The sequence below is a fragment of the Antechinus flavipes genome, chromosome X (assembly GCF_016432865.1).
Source record: "Antechinus flavipes isolate AdamAnt ecotype Samford, QLD, Australia chromosome X, AdamAnt_v2, whole genome shotgun sequence".
Lineage (NCBI taxonomy): Eukaryota > Metazoa > Chordata > Mammalia > Dasyuromorphia > Dasyuridae > Antechinus > Antechinus flavipes.
In genome coordinates, this window is record NC_067404.1 from 40,936,232 (window position 1) to 40,951,011 (window position 14,780).

The 14,780-nt window shown below is 44.4% G+C and overlaps 1 pseudogene; it reads left to right on the forward strand.

The window, feature by feature from the left end:
• Positions 1 to 574: 574 nt before the first annotated feature.
• LOC127543128 (transketolase-like) lies at positions 575 to 2,599 on the forward strand (annotated as a pseudogene).
• Positions 2,600 to 14,780: the final 12,181 nt, after the last annotated feature.

Here is a 14,780-nt window from a genome sequence, read left to right on the forward strand (position 1 = left end):
CACTTCTCAATCCCATCATCCTCAGGGCTCTTAATTAGACAGAAGGCCTGAAAGTGATTTTATTATGTCTTGATGATCTTAAAAGCAGAATGAAAATGAAGGGGAAGAAAAATACACTTGGAGGGGGAGGGAGAAGGAAAGAAAGATGAGGGGAAATTATCTTACATAATCAGGTAAGCAAGTAAGTTTGTAGGAACAAGTAGGATGAGGTAGAGTAGAACAGTCTCACATCAACCTCACTCCCATCTGAATTGTTAAAAGAAGGAAAAATACACACATACAGTTAGGTACAGAAATACTTTGCATTCAACAGGGAAATAGGAGGAAGGAGGGGACATTAGAGAGAGGGTAGATAAGGGAAAGATTAGTACTAAGCAAAACAAATTTTAAGGCTATCCAAAAGTACTTAGACCTCTTTTTGAGCTAACAAAGAATGGAAACCTGAGAGGGTACCTAGTGAAGAATAGCTGAATGCGTATATAAAGTATATAAATGTGATAGAATACTATTGTGCTCTAAGAAATAAGGAAGGGGATGGTTTCAGAGAAACCTGGGAAGGTCTGGATGAACTGATATGGAGAAACAGAACCAGGAGAACAACTTATGCAATCACCAGAACGCTATCAAGAAATTAAAAATATACCTTGAAAAGTTTAGGGCTCTTCCTCCTCCTTCCTCTTTGGGCGTCCCATCTCTGCTCACACTGTTATCGCCTCTGCCAAAGACTTGGGATCCACGTCAAACCCCTTTTGCCACAGAGAATTAGCATAAGGTGGACAAACAGAAACTGCAGGCGGTGAAAGACACCACCAACCAGCTGCCCATCCACTCCATCCAAGCTACCACCATGGCCGGCTTGGGCCTCCCCTCATGATGCTGCAGGGCAGAAGAGATCATGGCATCCTTTTCTTCCATACCATGAAGTATAAACTGTAGGATCACAGGGATGCCAGCAGCGACCACTTTGTGCTCTCTGAGGGTCGTGCAGCTCCCATCCTCTATGTAGTCTGGGCCAAGGCCGGCTTCCTGCCAGAGGCCGAGTTGTTGAACTTTAGGAAAATCAGCTCCATCTTGGATGGCCACCCATCCCTAATGCCTTTACACTTGTGGTTACTTTCAGTCAAGGGCTCGGAGCAGCTTGTGGAAGGCTACACAAATACTTTGACAGAGCCAGCCACAATATCTATTCTTTGCTGGGCGATGGTGAGTTGTCCGAAGGCTCTGTGTAGGAGGCCATGGCCTTCGCAGGATTCTACAAGCTGGATAGCCTGATTGCCATCCTTGATATTAATCGTCTGGGCCGGGGTGATGCTGCCCCACTGAATGTAGAAGTGTGCCAGAAGTGATGTGAATCCCTTGGATGGAAGTCAATCATTGTGGATGGACATGGTGAGGAAGAACTCTGCAAGGTCTTTGACTGGAGCGAGCACAGGACACCAGCTGTCACTAAGGCACATAGAAGCAGAAGAATCTCAGATGTAGAATATGACAAGGAAGCTTGGCAAGGGAAGCCCATTCCCAAAAACATGGTGGAATGGGTCACTGAGGAAATATATGGCCACATTGAGACCAAGAAGATTCTAGCCAGGCTCCCCAAAGAGGATGTCCCCACAGTTAACATCACCAACATCTGGATGCCATCTTCCCCAAATTACAAACTTGGAAACAAGCTAGCCACCTGCAAAGCTATGGCATGGCCCTGGCCAAACTGGGGCAAGCCAGTGCAGTGTGGTTATCCTGGACAGGGACACCAAGAATTCCACCTTTTTTAGAACTCTTCAGGGAGCATCCTGATCACTTCCTTGAGTCATTGCAGAACAGAAAACATGGTGAGCATCACTGTGGGCTGCACTACCCATGACAGAACCATGCCTTCCTGCGGCACATTTGCTGCCTTCTTCACCGGGGCCTTTGCCCAGATCTGTAGAGCAGCCAGTTCAGAGAGCAACACCCAGCTGTGTGGCCCGCACTGCAAGGTTACCATTGGTGAAGATGGTCCTTCTCAGATGGCCTTTGAAGATCTTGCTATGTTCTGGAATGTTCCCAATGGAGTAGTCTTTTATCCAAGTGATGCTGTGGCCACTAAGAAAGCAGAAGTTAGCCGCCAACACAAAGGGGATATGTTTCTTAATGCCGAGCCACCCAAAGACTGCCATCATTTACTACAACAACAAAAATGTTCAGGTTGGCCAAGCTAAGGTAATCCTCAAGAGCAAGGATGACCAGGTGACTGTGACTGGCACTGATGACCCTCAATGAAGCCTTGGCAGTGGCAGAGCAGCTGAAGAAAGAAAAGCTCAACATCTGAGTACTTGGTGCCTTTACATTAAGCTCTGGATGAGACCCTCATCCTTGAAAGTGCTGGTGTGACTCCTGGCCACATCCTGACTGTGGAGGATCATTACTCTGAAGATGGCAGAGCAGAGGCTGTAGCTGCTGCCATAGTGGGTGAACTGAGTGCCACCATCACTTACTGGGGGGTCACCAGCATCCAGAGCAACGGGAAGCTGGTGGAGCCACTGAAGATGGTTGACATGCCACCATTCGGGCTCTCAAGGCAGCCGTGTCTCAAGCCCAAGATGTCTGCCAGCGATTCTAGACCAAAACAAGAGGTAGAGAAGAGAGAGAAACTTTCTTGTAACTTTAGATATACTCAGTACCTTTTGTTCCTACCAAGGAGCGATTGAAAAGAATAAATAAAAATGTTTTGAGAAAAGACACACATAACTTTAGGAACTCTGATCACCATGATGCTTAATGAAACACGCAACACATGTCCTGACAGAAAGGTAAAGGGCCAGGAGTCTACAGTGAGATACATGTGTGTATGTACATATATACCTACATGTGTGTATGTGTATTCTTTTGAAAATGGCCAATGTAGAAATTTGTCTTGCTTAATTATGTCTGTTAAGGGTTTTTGTCTTTCTTCTATTTTATCAGGGTGAGGTGGAGAAAGGTTTTGGGAGAGTAAGACAAAAATGTTAATAGAAAGAAAGAAAAAGAAGAAAAGCAAGGAGGGGAAAAGAGAGGAAGGAAAGGAAGAAGGAAAGGGGGAAGAGAGAAAAGAAGGGAGGAATAAAGTAAGGAGGGAAGGAAGCAGGGAGAAAAAAAGGAGGAAGGAAGAAAGAGGGAGAGAGAGAAGGAAGAAGGAAAGGGGGCAGAGAGAAACAAAGGAAGGAAGAAGGAAGGAAGGAAGGAAGGAGAGAAGAAGGAAAGGAGAAAGGGAGAAAGGGTAGAAGGAAGAAATGAGGGAGAAAAGAATGGAAGGAAGAAATGAGGGAGGGAGTGAAGGAAGAAGGAAGGAAAGTAGAAAGAAAGAAGGAAAGAAGGAGAAGGGAAGGAAGAAGGAAGGAAGAAGGGAGGAAGAAGGAAAGAAGGAGAAAGGGAGAAAAGGAAGGAAGAAGGGAGGAAGGAAAGAAGATAGAGAGAAAAGGGGAAAAGGAAGAAGGAAAGAGGGAAGGAAGAAGGAAAGAAGGAGGAAGGGAGGAAAAAAGGAGCAAGGGAAGGAAGAAGGGAGGAAAAAAGGAGCAAGGGAAGGAAGAAGGGAGGAAGGAGGGAAGGAAGAAAAAAAGGTATATGGAGAAAAGAAGGGAAGAAGGAAGGAAGCAGTGAGAGAAAGAGAGAAGGAAATCAGATGGGGAAAAAGGGAGGAAGGAAGGAACAAGGGAAGGAGGAAGAGAATAAAGAAGGAAAGCAGGGAGGGAGAAAATAAAAAAGAAGTAGGAAAGGAAAGAAGGAGGGAGAAAAGGAAGAAGGAAAAGGGGAAAAGAGAAAAGAAGGGAGGAAGAAGGAAAGAGGGAAGGAAGCGAGGTGAAAAAAGGGAGGAAGGAAGGAAGAAGGAAGGAAAGCGGAGAGGGAGAAATGAAGTAGAAAAAGAAAGGAAGGGGGAAGGGGGGAAGGTGGGAGGAAAAAAGGAGAAGAAGGAAAAAAGGAGCAAGGGAAGGAAGAAGAAAAAACAGGGAGACGGGAAGGAAGGAAGGAAGGAAGGAGCAAGAAAAAAAGAGGAAGAAGGGAGGGAGGCCAAGGAAGAAGGAAAAGAAGTAGGGAAAAAAGAAGGGAGGAAAAAAGAAAGAAAAAAGGAGAGATGGAGAAAAAGGGAGGAAGGAGGGAAGGAGGGGGGAAGAAAAAAGGGGCTGGGGAGACAAGAAGAGAGAAAAAAGGGAAAGAGAGGGAGAAAAAGGGAGGAAGGAAGAACAAAAAGGGGTAGGGAGAAAAGAGGAAGGAAGAACAAAAGGGAGTAGGGAGAAAAGAAGGGAGGAAAGAAAGGAGGGGGGAGGAAGGGAAGGAAGAAGGAAAAGGGGAAGGGAGAAAAGAGTAAGGACGAAAAGAAGGAAAAAAGGAGGGAAGGAGAAAAAAGGGAGGGAGGAAGGAAGGAAGAAAAAAGGGGCTAGGGAAACAAGAAAGGAAGAAGGAAAGGAGGGAAGGAGAGAGGGAGAAAAAGGGAGGAAGGAAAAAGGAAAGAAGATAGAGAGAAAAGGGGAAAAGGAAGAAAGGAGGGAGAGAGGAAGGGAGGAAGAAATGAATGAAGGAAGGAGGCAGGGAAGAAATGAAGGAAGGAAGGAGGCAGAGAAGAAAGGAAAAAAAGAAGGTAGGGAGAAAAGAGGGGAAGAAGAGAAGGAAGAAAGAAAGGGGCTAGGGAAAAAGCAGGTAAGGGGAGAATGAGGGATGGAGAAAAAGGGAGAAAAGGAAGGAAGAAGGGAGGAAGAGAAAAAAGAAGGAAATGGTGTAGGGAGAAAAGAAGAGAGAAAGGAAAGAAGGAGGAAGGGAGGAAAAAAGAAAGGAATTAGGGAGAAAAGACACGAAGGAAGAAGGGAGGTTGAAAAGAAGGAGGAAGGAAGGAGGGAGGGTGGGTGGGAAGAAGAAAAGGAAGTAGAGAGAAAAGAAGGAAGGAAGGAAGGAAGGAAGGAAGGAATGCTCCAAAAGAGAGGAAAGAAGGCAAAAAGGTAGAGAAATAAAAACTGAGGAAGAAGGAAAGAAAAAGGGAGGAAGGGAGAAAAAAGGGAAGAAGGAGGGAAAGAGAAGGGAAGGAAGGAAGAAGGAAAGGGGTAGGGAGAAAAGAAGGGAAAAAGAAAGGAAGGAGGGAAGAAGGAAAGCAGATAGGGAGAAAAGAGGGAGGGAGAAATGAAAAAAAAGAAGGAGGAAGGAAGGAAGGAAAAAAGAAAAAAGGGAGAAAAGAAGACAGGAAAAAGTTAAGAGTGAGGGAGGAAAGAAGAAGGAAACAAAATAGAAAAGAATAAAGGAAAGAAGGGAAAAAATGAAGGATGGAAGGAAGGTGGGAGAAAAGAAGAAAAGGAAGAAGGGAGGCAAGAATGAAAAAGGGAGGGAGAAAAGGGAGGAAAGAAGGAGAGAGGGAGGGGATGAAGGAAGGACAGAGTGAGAAGAAATGGGAGGAAGGAAGGAGAAAAGAAAGGAATGCAGGAAGAAACAAAGGGAAGATGGAAGGAGGGAGGGAAGGAGAAAAGAACTGAGGAAGGAATGAGGGAGGGAAGGAACAAAGGAAGTAGGGAGAAAAGAAGTTATGAAAGAAGGAAGGATGGAGGGAGGGAAAAGGAAAGAAGGAGATAAAGAGAAAAGAAGGGAGAAAGAACAAAGGCAGAAGCAGACAGGGAAGAAGGAAAGAAGATAGGGAGAAAAGGAAGGAGTGAGAGAAGAAGGGAGAAGGAAAGAAAAGAGGATGGGAGAAAAGAAGAAAAGGAAGGAAAGAAAAAAGAAAAAAGGTAGGAGAAAAGAAATGAGGAAGAAAGAAAAGAAGAAGAGAGAAGGAAAGATAAGAAGGAGGGAAAAATGAAGAAAGAAAGGAGGAAGGAAGGAAGGAAAAAAGAAAAAAGGTAAGGAGAAGAGAGGAAAAAAGAAAGAGTGAGGAAAGAAAGGAAGAAGGAAAAGACATATTGAGAAAAAAATAAGGGTAAAAAGAAAGGAAGGAAGGAAGGTAGAGAAAAAAGATAGAAAGGAGGGAGGCAAGAATGAAAAAGGAAGGGAGAAAAGGGAGGAAAGAAGGAGGGAGGGGATGATGGAAGGAGGGAGGGAGAAAATCGGGAGGAAGGAAGAGAGGAAGGAAGGAATGTAGGAAGGAACAAAAGAAGGATGGAAGGAGAGAAGGAGGGAGGGAGAAAAGAACTGAGGATAGAATGAAGGAGGGAAGAAAGAAAGGAAGTAGGGAGAAAAGAGAAGAAAGAAGGAAGCATGGAGGGAGGGAAAAAGAAAGGAAAGGGGATAAGGAGAAAAGAAGGAGGAAAAACAAAGGCAGAAGCAGGGAAGAAGGAAAGAAGATAGGGAGAAAAGGGAGGAATGAGGGAAGAAGGAAGAAGGAAAGAAAAGAGGAAGGAAGAAAGGAAGGAAAGAAGGAAGAAAGGAAGGAAGTAAAAAAGAAAAAAGGTAGGGAGAAAAGAAGAGAGGAAGGAAGAAGAAAAAAGAGAGGAAGGAGGGAGACAAGAATGAAAAAGGTGAGGGAAAAAAAGGGAGGAAGAAAGAGAGGGAAGGGATGAAGGAAGAAGGGAGGCAGAAGAGAAGGGAGGAAAAAGGGAGAAACAAAGGAAGGCTAGAAGGAAGAAGGGATAGAGGCAGGGAGAAAATAACTGAGGAAGGAAGGAGAGAGGAAAGAAGGAAAGGGGGAAGAGAGAAAACAGGGAACAAGAAAAGAAGGAGGGAGAAAAAGGAAAAGTAGGAAGAAGGAAAGGATCTAGGGAGAAATGAAGGGAGGAAGAAAATAAAGAGGGAGCAGAAAAAAAGAAAGGAAGGAGGGAAAGAGGGAGGAAGGAAGGAAGAAGGAAAGGGGGTAAGGAGAAAAGAAGGAGGAAGGAAAGAAGGAGGGAGGTAGGGAAGAAGGAAAGGAGAAAAGGGAGAAGAAGGTGGAAGGAAGGAAAAAGGGAGAGAGGGAGTGAAGGAAGAAGGAAAGAGGTGGGAGAAAAAGGAAAGAAGGAGGGAGGGAAGGAGGGAAAGGGGAAGGAAGGAGGGAAAGAGAAAAGAAGGAAGGAAGGCAAAAAGGAAGGAGGGAGGAAAGAAGAAGGAAAGAGGAAAAAGAAGGAAGGAGGGAGGGAAGAAGAAAAGGGGGTAGGGAGAAAAGAAGGAGGGAGGAAGGAAAAAGGAAGGGAGAAAATAAATGAGGAATGAAGTAAAAGGAGAGAAGGAAGAAGGAAAGGAGATATGGAGAAAATAAGGGAAGAATGAAGGAAGGAGTGAGAGAAGGAAGAAGGAAAGCAGATAGGGAGAAAAGGGAGAAAAGGGGAGGAAGGAAGGAAGGAAGGAAGGAAGGAAGGAAAAAGGAAAGAGGAGGCAGGGAATAAAGAAGGAAAGCAGGGAGGGAGAAAATAAGGAAAGATGTAGGGAAAGAAGAAGGGAGGGAGGGAAGGAAGAAGGAAAGGGGTAGAGAGAAAAGAAGGGAAGAAAAGAAGGAAGGAGGGAGGGAGAAAATAAGGAAGGGGGAAGTTAGAAAATAAGGGAAGAAGGAAGGACGAAAAGAGGGGGGAAGGAAGAAAGGAAGAAGGGAGGGAGGGAGAAAAGAAGAGAGGAAGGAATGAAGGAAGAGGGAGAGAAGGAAGGAAGAAAACAGAGGAGAAAAGAAAGAAAGAAGGAGGGAAGGAAGGAGGGAGGAAGGAAAGAAGGAAGGAAGGAAGGAGGGAGGGAGAAAAAGGAAGGAGGGAGGATGAAAAGAAGGGAGGAAGAAAAAAGGAAAGCTCTGGCAGAGAGGGAAGAAGGAAAAGAGGTAGGCAGAAAAAAGAGAAGAAAAGAAGGAGGGAAGGTGGGGGAAAGAAGAGGAAGAAGGGAATGTAGGAGGGAAAAAGGGAGGAAGAAGGAAGGAGAGAGGGAAGGAAGAAGGAAAAACAGGGAGAAACGAAGGGATGAAGGAAGGAAGAAAAGGAGGGAAGATGAGAGAAAGATAAGAGAGAAGGAGGAAAGGGAGTAGAGAGAAAAAATGGAAGAATGAAGGAAAGAAGGAGGGAGAGAGAAAAGTGACATGGAAAGGGATTAGGGAGAAAGAAAAGGAGGGAGGGAGAAAAAAGGGAGGAAGAGGGAAGGCTCTAAGAAACAGGAAAGAAGGAAAGAAGATAGAGAAAAAAGAAGGGAGGAAGAAAAGAAGGGAAAAAGAGGGAGAGAGAAAAAAAGGGAGGAAGGAGGGGGGAAGGGAGGGATGGAAGAAAGAAAAAAGGGCTAGGGAGACAAGAAGAGAGAAAAGAAGGGAAAGAGAAGGGAAGGAGAGAGGAAGAAGGGGGGAGGAAGGAGGGAAGGAAAGGGGATAGGGAAAAAAGAAGAGAAGAAGAAAAGAAGGGAAAAAAGGAGGGAGAAAAAAGGTAGAAAGGAGGGAGTGAGGAAGAAAAGGAAACAGGGAGAAAAGGGGAGGAAGAAAAGAAGGAAAAAAGGAGGGAGGAAGGAAAAAAGGAGGGAGGGAAGGAAGGAAGAAAAGAGGGGTGAGGGAGAAAAGAACAGAGGAAGAAGGGAAGGAGGGAAGCAGAGAGGGAGAATAAAGGGAGAAAGGAGGGAAATAAGAAGGAAAAAGAGTGGGGAGAAAAGGAAGAAGGAGGGAGGGAAGGAAGAAGGAAGGAAGTAGCGAGAAAAGAAAGGAGGAAGGATCGAATGCTCCAGCAGAGAGGAAAGAAGGAAAGAAAATGGAGATAAAAAGGAGGAAGAGAGGAAGGGAGAAATGAAGGAAGGAAAGAGGCAAATAAGGAAGGGGGAAAAAAGAAAGAAGGTAGGGAGAAAAAAGAGAGGAAGAAAAGAAGGAGGGAATGTGAGAAGAAAAAAGAGAGGAAGGAGGGAGGGAGGGACAGAAAGAAAAAGAAAAGGAGGGTGGGAGAAAAGGAAAAAAAATGAGAGAGAAGGAGGACAGAATGAAAGGGGGTAGAGATACAAGAAAAAAGGAAGGAAAAGAGGAGGAAAAAAAGGAGAAAAAAGAAAGGAAGGAGGGAAGGAAGGAAGAAAAAAGTAGCTGGGGAGAAAAAAGTGAGGAAGAAAGGAAGAAGAGGAGGAAAAAAAGGAGGGAAGAAGGAGGAAGGAAGGAAGAAGGAAAGGGATGAGGGTGAAAAGAAGAAAGGAAGTAGGGAAGGAGAGAAGGAAGAAAGAAGGAAAGAGGAAGAGAGGAAAAAGAGAAGAGGAAAGAGGGAAGGAAGAAGGAAAGGAAGTAGGAAGAAAGGAAGGAAGGAAGGAGGAAAAGAAGGAGGGAAGAAGGAAGGAAATAGGGAGAAAAAATGGAAGAAGGAATGGGAGAAGAAGGGAGGGAGAGAAGGAAGAAGGAAAAAGGGTAGGGAGAAAAGAAGGGATGAAAGCAGGAAAGCTCTGAGAGAGAGGGAAGAAGGAAAGGAGATAGGGAGAAAAGGGAGGAAGGAAGAAATACTCCAAAAGAGAGAAAAGAAGGCAAAAAGGTAGGGAAAAAAGAAATGAGGAAGAAAGAAAGGAAAAAAGGAAGAAGAGAAAAAAAAGGGATGAAGGAGGGAAGAAGAGAGGAGAGAAGGAACAAGGAAAGGGGGTAAAGAGAAAAGACAGAAAGAAAAGAAGGAAGGGAGGAGAGAGGGAGAGAAAAAAGAGAAGAATGAGGGAAGGAAGAAGGAAAGAGGGTAGAGAGAAAGAAATAAAAAAGGAAGGAGAGAGATAGAAGAGGGAAAGGAAGAAGAGAAAAAAGAAGGGGAAAAGGAGGGGGAAAGGGAGAAAAGAAGGAAGGAGGGAAGGAGAGAGGGAAGGAATATAGAAAGAGGGTAGGGCGAAAAAAGGGAAGAAAGATGAAGGGAGGAAGGGAGGAATGAAGGAGGGAGGGAAGTAAGAAGGAAAGGGGGTAGGGAGAAGAGAAGGAAGAAGAAGGGAAGGATGGAGGGAAGGAAGAAGGAAAGGAAGTAAGGAGAAAAAGAAGAGAGGAAGAAAAGAAGAAAAAAAAGGACAGAGGGAGAAAAGAAAGGAGGAAGAAGGGAAGAAGAGAGGGAGAAAAAAAGGAAGGAAGCAGGGAAAAAAGAAGGAAAGAGGGTAGGGAAAAAAGGAGGGAAGAGAGAAAGAAAGTATGGAGAAAAGGGAGGAAGGATTGAATGTTCCAGTAGAGAGGGAAGAAGGAAAGGAAATAGGGAGAAGAGGGAAGAAGCAAGGAAAAAGGGAGGGAAGAAGGAGGAAGGGGAGGAAGGAAAAAAGAAAAAAGATAGGGAGAAAAGAAGGGAGTGAGAACAGAAGGAAAAGAGGGAGAAAGGAGGGAGGAAAGGGGTAAGGAAAAAAGGGAGGAAAGAAAGAGAGAGGGAGAAAAGAAGGAAAGGAAGTAGGGAGAAAAGAAAGGAGGAAGACAGGAAGGCTCTGGGAGAGAGGGAAGAAGGAAAGGAGGAAAGGAGAGAAAGAGAAGGAGGGAATAATGAAAGGGGTATGGAGAAAAAAAGGAGGAAGTAAAAGTAAGGAAGTAAGGATTTTAAAAAGGGAGAAAAGGGGGAAGAATGGAGAGAAGGAAGAAGGAAAGGAAGTAGGGAAAAAAGAAGAAAGGAAGGAAGGAAGAATGAGAAAAGAGGAGAGGAAAGAGGGAAGATAGGAGGGAGAAAAAAGGAGGAAGGACTGAGGAAGGAAGAAGAAAGAGATGTATCGAGAAAAGAAGGGAGGAAGGAAGGCAGGAAAGAAGTAGGGAGAAAAAAAGGAGGAAGGAGGGAAGGAAGGAGGAAGGGAAGGAAGGAAAAAAGAAAGATAAGGGGGAAAGAAGGGAGGAAAAAGAGGGAGAAAAGAAAGGAAGAAGGAAAGAGGTAGGAAGAAAAGAAGAAAGAAAGAAATGAAGGAAGGAACTAAGGAAGGATGGAAGGGGAGAGGGAGAAAAAACTGAGGAAGGAAGAAGGGAGGAAAGAAGGAAAAAAGGGATGGAGAAAAAGGATGAAAAGGGGGAAGGAGAAAAAGAGGGGAAGAAGGAAAGAAGGAAGAAAAGAATGAAGAAAATAGGGAAGAAGGAAAGTAAGTAAAGAGAAAAGAGGGGAAGAAGGAATAAAGGAGGTAAGGAGGGAGAGAGAAAATGGGAAGGAGGGAAGGAGTGATGGAGAGAATAAAGAAGGAAAGGGAGTAAGGAGAAAATAAGGGAAGAAAGAAAGAAGTAGGAAGGGAAGAAGGAAAGAGGTAGGAAGAAAAAAGCTAAGAAGAAAAGAAGGAAAGAGGGAGGGAAGGAAGAAGGCAAGGGGATAAAGCGAAAAAAAGGAAGAAGGAAAGAAAGAGGGAGGTAGAAAAGGAAAAAAAGGAAGCAGCAAAAAAAAAAAAAAAAAAAAAGAAGGGAGGAAGTAAGAAGGCTCCAGGAGAGAAAAAGGAAGGAAAGGAAGTAGAGAAAAAAGAAGAAAAAAGGAAGTATGGAAAAAAGGAAGGAAGGAGGAAATGAGGGAGGGAGGGAAGAAAGAAAAAAGGGACTAGAGAGAAAAAAAGGAAGAAGGGAAGAAGGTAAAGAGGGAGAAAAAAAGGAGGAAGGAGGGAAGGAAGAAGCAAAGAGGGTAGGGAGAAAAGAAGGGAGGAAGCAGAAAAGAATGGAGGGAGGGAAGAAGGAAAGAAAGTAGGGAGAAATGAAGGGAGTGAGGGAGGGAGAGAAAAAGGAAGGAAGGAGGATGGAAAGAAGGAAAGAATATAGGGAGAAAAGGGATGAAGAAAGGAAGGAAGGAGGGTAGAAGGGAAGGAAAGGAAGAAGGAAAGAAGGAGGGAGAAAAGAAGGAAGAAGAAAGGAGAGGGGGGAAGCAAAGTAAGTAGGGAGAAAAGGGAGGAAGCAAGGAAGGAAGGAGTGAGGGAGGAAAGAAGGGAGGAAGGAGGAAGAAGGAAAGGAGGTAGGGAGAAAATGGAGGAAGGAAGGAAATAAGGAGGGAGGGAGGGAAGGAAGAAGGAAAGGAGGGATGAAAAAAGGAGAAGGAAGAATGGAAGGAGGGATCAAGGGAAGGAAAAAAGAAAGGGGTAAGGAGAAAAGAAGGGAAGGATGGAAGGAAGGAGGGAGGGAAAAGGAAAGGAAGTAGGTAGAAAAGAAAGGGAGAAAAGGAGGAAGGAGGGAGGGAGGGCAGGAAGGATGGAAGGAAGAAGAAAGGAAGGAAGGAGGGAGGGAAAAGGAAAGGAGGTACATAGAAAAGAAGGGAAGAAGGAAGGAAAGAGGAGGAGGGAAGAAAGAAAGAAAGAAAGGGTGAAAGGAAGAAGGATGGAAAGAAGGAAGAAAAGGAGGAAGAAAGGAAGGAAGGAAGGAGGGAGGAAGGGAGGAGGGAGGAAGGAAGAAGGAAAAGAGGGAGGGAGAAAAGAAAAAGAAGGGAAGGCAGAAAGGATGGAAGGAAGGAGGAAGAAAAGAAGGGAAGAAGGAAGGAGGGAGGGGGAAAAGAAAGGAGGAAGGAAGAAGGAAAGAAAGTAGGGAGAAAAGGGAGGAAGGAGGGAGGGAGGGCAGGAAGGATGGAAGGAAGAAGAAAGGAAGGAGGCAGGGAAAAAAGGAGGTAAGTAGAAAACAAAGGGAGAAAAGAAAGAAATGAAGAGGGAGGGAGGGAGGGAGGGAAGAAAGAAAGAAAGGGTGTAAGGAAAAAAGAAGGGAAGAAGGAAGGGAGGAGGGAGGGATGGAAGGAGGAAGGAAGGAAAGAGTGCCAGAACCCAGAGATAAAAGAAAGACTTGTCTCTTGTGGAAAATCCCTGGCTAGGGGTAAGTTAATACCTGCACTTTCAGTGACTGTAACTTTACTCTTGGCCAGCAGATGTCAGCACTACTTCATCCCAATCCATTTCTGTTCTCTCCGCTTCTACCCCGCCCTCCGCTCTCTGCAGTTCTCACTGTGGCCCAGCAGATGGCAGCATCACCAAAGGGACAGCATTCTCCTCCTCCGGCCTGCGTTTCCTTTGGAATAAAAAAATTCCTTTTAGAAGCTTTTTCCCGCTCCCCGGAAGGCCCGCCCAACGCAGAAGCAGCCCCCGGGGCTTCAGCGAACAAAGCCCCTCTCTTCGCCCGTCACCTGGGCATGTTTTACCCAGTTCCAAGCCGGTTATTCATGGTAATCCCAATCCAATCCAGGATAACGGGTATTTATTAAACCCCTACTATATGCCGGGTGCTGTTCCAAGCACTGGAAATATAAGGATCCAATTGAAATCCTCTGCGCCCAGAAGGGGCTTCCATTCCGGAGTTCACGCCCCCTTCTGGAGCTTCACGTTCTCTGCTGTGCAGAGAAGGGATTGGCCCACGTGGGCGCGCTGGAGGAATCGGGGCATACGAGTTTTTCCTTCAAAGGTAGCAAAAGTGTCTTAGAAACCTAGTGATCCCACAGACAAAGGCCTCAGCTATTGACAAAAAAAGGCTCCTCGGGTCTGAGGCCAGCAAACATGGAGACACTGAAGCTGCACCCAACGGATCAATGCTGTACCTATGCTATTCAAAGGCTATTCAGCCTTTGCTCACTATTATTCTTTTTTTAAAATTTCAAATAGCTTTTTATTTACAAGTTATATGCATGGGTAATTTTACATCATTGACAAATGCCAACCTTTTGTTCCAATTTTTCCCCTCCTTCCCCCCCACCCCCTCCCCTAGATGGCAGGATGACCAGTAGATGTTAAATATATTAAAGTATAAATTAGATACACAATAAGTATACATGACCAAACTGTTATTTTGCTGTACAAAAAGAATCGGACTCTGAAATAGTGTACTATTAGTCTGTGAAGGAAATCCAAAATGCAGGCAGGCAAAAATAGAGGGATTGGGAAGTCAATGTAATGGTTCTTAGTCATCTCCCAGATGGGGAGTAGCTGGTTCTGTTCATTACTGCTCCATTGGAACTGATATGGTTCATCTCATTGCTGAGGGTGGCCAGGTCCATCAGAATTGATCATCATACAATATCGTTGTCGAAGTGTATAATGATCTCCTGGTTCTGCTCATTTCACTTAGCATCAGTTCCTGTAAGTCTCTCCAAGCCTCTCTGTATTCATCCTGCTGGTCATTCCTTACAGAGCAATAATATTCCATAACATTCATATACCACAATTTACCCAGCCATTCTCCAATTGATGGGCATCCATTCATTTTCCAGTTTCTAGCCACTACAAACAGGGCTGCTACAAACATTTTGGCACATACAGGCCCCTTTCCCTTCTTTAGTATTTCTTTGGGATAGAAGCCCAATAGAAACACTGCTGGATCAAAGGGTATGCACAGTTTGATAACTTTTTGGGCTTAATTCCAGATTGCTCTCCAGAATGGTTGGATTCATTCACAACTCCACCAACAATGCATCGGTGTCCCAGTTTTCCCGCATCCCCTCCAACATTCATCATTATTTTTTTTCTGTCATCTTAGGCAATCTGACAGGTGTGTAGTGGTATCTCAGAGTGGTCTTAATTTGCATTTCTCTGATCAATAATGACTTGGAGCATCTTTTCATATGGCTAGAAATAGTTTCAATTTCATCCTCTGAAAATTGTCTGTTTATATCCTTTGACCATTTATCAATTGGAGAATGGCTTGATTTCTTCTAAATTAGAGTCAATTCTCTATATATTTTGGAAATGAGGCCTTCATCAGAACCTTTAACTGGGAAGATGTTTTCCCAGTTTGTTGCTTCCCTTCTAATCTGGTTTGCATTACTTTAGTTTGTACAAAGTTTAGTTTTTTATTTGATGTAATCAAAATTTTCTATTTTGTGATCAATAATGATCTCTAGTTCATCTTTGGTCACAAATTTCTTCCTCCTCCACAAGTCTGAGAGATAAACTATCCTATGTTCCTCTAATTGATTTATAATCTCGTTCTTTATGCCTAAATCATGGACCCATTTTGATCTTATCTTGGTATATGGTGTTAAGTGTGGGTCTGTGCCTAATTTCTGCCCTACTAATTTCCA